This window comes from Dipodomys ordii, unplaced genomic scaffold, assembly GCF_000151885.1.
Source record: "Dipodomys ordii isolate 6190 unplaced genomic scaffold, Dord_2.0 Scaffold86, whole genome shotgun sequence".
Taxonomy (NCBI): Eukaryota; Metazoa; Chordata; class Mammalia; order Rodentia; family Heteromyidae; genus Dipodomys; species Dipodomys ordii.
The window spans coordinates 3,174,409-3,181,172 of record NW_012267302.1 but is presented as its reverse complement, the minus strand read 5'-3'; the positions used below and the strand labels follow the sequence as shown (position 1 = coordinate 3,181,172).

General features: G+C 36.5%; 1 pseudogene; it reads right to left on the bottom strand.

Annotated features, from left to right (window-relative positions):
* The window catches only part of LOC105992644, a 169,504-nt pseudogene that overhangs the window by 90,974 nt on the left and 71,766 nt on the right, over window positions 1–6,764 (bottom strand).

Here is a 6,764-nt window from a genome sequence, read left to right as displayed (position 1 = left end):
CCCCATGACTGACCAAAAAAAAAAAAAGAAGAAGAAAAGAAAATTACTATCATGTAGTATTTCAAGTTGCTGTACAAGACATTCTACATAGTTCTGGCTCAATTAAATACCATAGTCATAAAAGACTCATAAACTCAGTTAATTCTGTGTCAATTAACCCGGGTTCATATTGGAGTCAGTGTTTTCTAACAATTAATTGAAAGATGGATATTGCACAGATAAAAACATAGTCTTGACTATTATCTTAATTTGGCCAACAACCACTTCATGGAATTTTGAGTCTTGAGAGCATAATTCTTCTGTTAGGAAAACAGAATCAAAGCCTGGAAATTAAAGTTAATAATCAATATTTTGTTTCATAAAATTTATATATATTTTGTTATCTAAAAGAAAAGAGAGAGCCAGAGGTAGAGATAGAAAAATAAGGATTCTAGTGGTAAGTTCATATAAGCAGGATTTAAATTAATCAGTTCCTAACAACTGTTAAGTACAACCTTTAGGAAGTTAATTTGCATAATGATAATCTACATGTGATAAGGTTGAAATTATTTAAGCGACATTATATCTCACTATTTAGTCTTGCTCCACCACTGCTTTAGCAGTGAATCCTTGTGAAATGTAATGCAGCTAATGAGGTAGCTTTTTAACTGAACAAACTGACAGGCCCCATATCTGCAGAGGCAGCTTGAAACCGTGCCCAACCTCTTGGCTTCCCAAGAGGCTTTTCAAAATTCAATAAATAACATCTGTAGGCGATGTTGGGTGCAGACCTAGCAGAGTGCGTCATAACACTGTGCTGGCAGAACAAAGAAACCATGACGACTGCCAAGTTTCCATGGCAACTGCTGCGAGGCTCTGAGAGTATAATAGCACATCAATCACTGTCCAAAAGAACTTCATTATCAGCTAGAAAAAAAACCTTTAGGATCTGTTTAGTGTGCAATTGTGGGTTAACTCACCTCAAAGCCTTGCTCTCTAGCAAAAGCGTCAGCTTCCTGGAAAAAAAAGAACAGTTAATTATAAAGTGCTAGGTAATGAAGAAATAATCCATTTTGAAACTCATTCAAACAGTCTTCTTTTTACACAATTATCTCAATATAACCACATAGTTCAATTTTTATTCTTACACAAAAAAGATTTCCTTTTTCTCTTGGCATAATAAAAAAGAAGGCAGCATAATGTCAACACACTTCACAAGTTACAATAAAGAAGATGTAGTACATGTTTTTACTGTAGCTGCCACAGAGAGTTCAGGTGTACTGACCTCAGCAAAGAAAGACAATCATTTGAAACCTAAAGGAACATACTAGTGGATATATTTCTAATTAAAACAATACCTCTCAGAAAGTTCTTCTGTTGAGGAGAAAGAGGATTCCTAATAGATGTACAGACAAAGAAAAAATTCACCATTTTACAATTACCATGAAGATATTTGTATCAGCAACGGTTGGTAAATTTATTGGGTAAAAAGATGGGTCCTTCTTTTAGAGTGTACAGATTATAGACTGGTCACAGGGAACAAAGTATAACTTTATAATGGAAGGATCAAGCTGTCATCACTTTAGCTCAGCAATCGATCCTATCGTTTATCATCAGTAATAGTGGGATCACCACATACCTGTGCCTTCAGTTATGATGCAGTATGAGGTTCACAATATTGCCTATAAAGTATTCTGACCAAAACTGTTTAACACAAATTCATGGAAACTACAGCACAATAACCTATAGTCACCAAGAAAGAGAGGAAAGGGAACAAGTTAAAGGATCCAGTAAGGAAGGAAATGGACAAATATAAGGTTGGATATCTATAGTGTAACTAGTTTAGTCTCTTTAACAAGTCATTGTCAATGATGAAGTGGAGGAGAGGAAAGTGAGTAAGAGCAATGCATGAACCTTGACAGGATTGTATTTTAGAAAATCAACTGTTATATCTGTTGGGGGAGAGAAAGAGAAATAGAGAACAGAAATTTGGGGGCTAGAAAATATTAGGAATGGGCTGGGAAGGTGGCTCAGTGGTACAGAGCTTGCCTTGCATGCATGAGGCCCTGGGTTCGATTCCTCAGCACCACATAAGCAAAAAGAAAAAAGCCAGAAGTGGCACTGTGGCTCAAGTGGTAGAGTGCTAGCCTTGAGCTGAAGAGCTGAGGGACAGCGCCCAGGCCCAGAGTTTAGGCCCCACGACCAGACCCCAAAAAAATAAAAAAAAAGTAAAAAAGAAAATATTAGGAATTATTAGTTTAATAAAAAATGTCCTTAGTTTTTATAGATTATCCTCAAATATTTGGGGGATAAAATGTTATGGAATAAGTAATTCACTTTATGATAATGCATAAAAAATACAAGTGATGCAAAACTGGCAAAATATTAATATGTTTTTATATATATCCCAACCATTTTGTGTGATTGAAAATTTTCATAATGAATCATCAAAAAACCCCAAAATCCACCCTTGAAATTTCTTTTATATGTAAGATGGCAGGGTAATAAAAGCTGAACATTAAAAAAATGGTTAAAACTGAAATACACAAAGTTCTTCTAGATTTTAAATAAATATCTGAAGAACACAGCCAAATGAACAGTATATAACCTAATGCATTGTTGCAGGCAGGCTATCAAATGAAAAAAACACAACTGTATAACCAAATCTTTTCCTTTGACTCTTTGGTTTGTACATAATTTTAATTTTGGGATAGATATAAAATGGAGGCAATATTACTTTTCAATTCTACTTCCCTCTTGAATGTGAAAAAAAATTGCAGACAACTGTCAAGAGCCTCTACATCTTAACTCACATTCTTCCAAAATTATCTTTGCCAAGAGATATTAATAGTAGGATGGGATTTGAGCCGAGTAGTGAGAAGATCCAACTCAACTAAGCGACTGCTGCACCAAACCATGTAAGGCAGAAAGTAGTCAGTGTCTCCAGCACTGATTTGGTTACTACCTACACATTGAAGAAAAACACTAAGAAAAAAATATGTATGTACTTATGATCCCATATTCTAATAATAACAGGTAGATTTAGAGAACCACTTTGAGGACTTGAAAAGGTCAGAATGCATAATTACAGCTGAATGCTGAAGTAACACAATGTGGTAAGCTGAGAGTGTAACTTTTAAGGCCACTCACTGAAGAAACACTGGCTGACCATGTAGGCAGAAGTTGATGTACACAAAAAGGAAAAAAAATCCATTATGATCTTAGTGATTGTCTCAAAAAACATGAAACTCTAGAAGATTTAATTACAACAAAACTTTGCTCATTACATAGTTAATAATGTTTACTGCTTGGGATATCAAGGCAAAGGATACGGTTCAACAGATGTTAATGTAGTATTTTCCAAGCTGTCACAATAGCCTAAATTAATTCCTATATGAATAAGACAATTGAAAAACTCTATTAGAACTACTTCTTAAAATGAAACTTTATTGGAGTTATGAAAAAAAAACATGAAGAGTCAGTAGAACTAGGACATAAAAGTTTAAAAATCTACATACAGTAGATTGAGGAAAAAAAAGAGGGTATTGTTTGGAGCACACCTAGGGTTTCACAATTGTGAGGAAAGTACCCTACCATTGAACAAAAAACACATGCATATGTATATACATATGTGTGTGTGTTAGCCTGTGTGTTAGTACTGAGGTTTGAACTCAGCACATTGTGCTTGTTTGACTGGTACTTGAACCATACTTCTAGTTCAGCTTTTTGCTAATTATTTGGGATACAAAAGTTTCTGGACTTCTCTGCCTGGGCTGGCTTTGAATGGTGATCTTAGACTCCTAATAAGTAGGTAAGATTACAGGAGGGAGTCACTAGCATATGGGCTCACATGCTTGTTTGTTTTAATGCCAGTTTTACTTGTATAATTAATTATAATATCGCATGGTACAGAAATAATCACAAGATACATATATAGATGCCAAATTATTATTATAAGAGGAAATCGGATCCTAGGATATTTTTGTGTCTATAAACAATTCCTTGAACCAACACAATTGTTGCTGAGGAAGGATATATTTAAGAAAAATCAACTCAATTTTCTGTCTTGGTACTCCCTCATACATGTTTGTTGAGCTGTGCCTTATCACTGGGAAAGCTAAGCTCTTGTTCTGTGGCTTAAAATGATCTTATCTTCTAACTTCCTCCCACCTACCTTCCTTTGATCTTGGGCTGGTGCCCCAAGTCACACCATTAGAGAAGGGAGCTGGCTCACATCACTGCAGACTGTTGCTAACCTCTGATCTGAATGTGTTTATAGATACAATGATGGAACATTTATTTTTCCCTTTCAGCAAAACAAACAAAACAATGCAGGGGAACAGTTTGACCCAGTAAGAATTTTAAGCATTATCTTACTTCTCAGATTAACTGTGTGAACGGACAGAAATGAGGGAAGAAGAATACGAGTATGGTGGGCAGAAGAGCAAGGGAGGCTCCAAATATCAAGGGTAATTCCAAGTAAAATGATCACACTAAATTGAAAAGGACTTTTTAGTGTGCCATGGAAGAAGTGAGAAAAGAAAACAAGCAAGTCCCCATCTGTGCTGCCCCAGGGCGCCTCGTACTGAGTTTCACAAATCTAATGAAGCAGTCAGGTTAAAATCCAACCACAGAGTAGATGTGACATGTGGAGAACAGCTAGGGTAGAATAGAGAAGCAGGGCAGTTCCGAATGCAGGTGATTATCCATGTGATAATCATTATATTTACAGGCTTTCCATTTTAGATCTGACACCAAAAATCACAAAGGAGGAGGAATTAAGGAAACAAACAACCGACACAGAGGCTTTCCTGCTTCCCAAGAGAGTAGAACACTTTCATTCATGCATGACAAGCAACAAAAGCAAAACTAAACAGGCCAGGAAAGAGCATTTCTGAGAAGGCTGCATTTCACATTAACACCTCTTTCCATTTTGATGACTTTCACTATTATTCAATTTCCCAGACAGGACTCATTGCAAGAATCAGGTCCCATTGTTGCTTATGCTATAATACAGTATCATTTTTGGTTTACAATGAATGATACTCACATAATATGTCTTTTTCCAACAACAGAGTCATTTTCTCTTCCTGGAGTTGAGTGTGTGAATAAAATGACATATAAAGTCTTAGACTCTCATCTATACCAGCCACTTAGGATTTACAGTAGGCTTGCTGCCTCACCATCCAGGCTAAAAGAGTACTGATGAAACAATCAGCAAATATGGGTTTTGAATTGAGGTTAAAAAAAGGTTGAAATCCATGGTTAATGAAAACTCTGGAATCCTTACATTAAGAGCTATTTAAAGGGATTAGTAGTTGCTATTAAAAAATCACAATCCTCAGATTATACAGGAAAGGAAATTCAAGGATATGCTTGTAGGCATGAAAGACAACTATTTCCTTTATATCAATTGAGGAAAAATTATTTCTTTTATTTTGTTTGATAATATCCAAGTTCTTATTTATAAAGTGGAATTACTACAATCAATATTAAACGAAAGCCACAAATTGTTCATGCTCTAATTTTATTGCCAAGAATTTGTAAGTAGTTATATACAAGTCACTTTCTGTAAAATGACCTTATATTATCAGACTTTATCAAATTCATTTTTTAATTATAGTTTTTTGAGATTATCTAGGATTTTCTACATGGTTGATTGTGTACACTGTCTATGAAGATAATTTTCCATCTTCTAATAACCATTCCACAAAGATATTTTGCAAAGTGAATGCCTTTAAAGACAAAGATTTACCTTTTTGCTACAGGGTGATAGATGAGTATGACCACTATCATCACTGTGACAGCCATGGCTCCTAACCGTGCCTTCCACTTCTGCTCTGCACTTCAAGAACCCAGTTTAGAACTATTATCTGTCTGCTCATGATTCCACCTTGCTTTTGGATTCCAGACACAAGGCGGCCCAGTTATAGGTTAAAAATGAATATACTAAAACAAAAGGGAGGAGAGGTCCAACTCAGAATCAGGGAAAAATAAACTCAAGGCTGTCAGAAGCAGCCCACCTACCCAAAACATACTACTTTGTTGTTCCAATACAAGAAGGAAAGAGAAGACTTTAAAGAGTATGGTGGTATGGTTCTCACTGGTGGGTGTTTCTTACAATCCTTACTCAAGTCCAGAGCACTGGAAAAAGCCAAGGAAAGATGGAACCAACAGACCACTTTTAACTTACTTTATTTACCTCTAATTTGACAAAATTTTAACCCTGAAATATACTTTAGAATAACAACATAGCCCAGAGGCGTATCTCTGGTACACAGCAGTTTCAGACCATAAAATGACATTAAAGGGCCAGGTGTGCTAGTGCATGCTTGTAATCTAGCTACAGGAACAGAGATGGGAAGTGATTCAAGGTCAGCCTGGGCAAAAGTTAGTAAAGCCTATCTTAAAAAGCAACTTGAATATGGTGGTTCATCCCTAAAAAGGCAGTGGGTGAAGGTACAGGACTTCCACCCAAGGCTGGACCATGCAAAGTTGAGACCTTACCCAAAAATACGTTCAAAAAAAGGCTGGAAGTGTAACCAACTAACTGGTATAGTGTTTGCCTAGCATGTACAAAGCTGAGTTCAAATCTGAGTATCGAGCTGGGAAGGTGGCTCAGTGGTAGAGCACTTGCCTTGTATGCCTGAGGCCCTGAGTTCGATTTCTCAGCACCACATAAGCAAAAAGAAAAAAGCCAGAAGTGGCGCTGTGGCTCAAGTGGTAGAGTGCTAGCCTTGAGCTGAAGAGCTGAGGGGCAGTGCCCAGGCCCAGAGTTCAGGCCC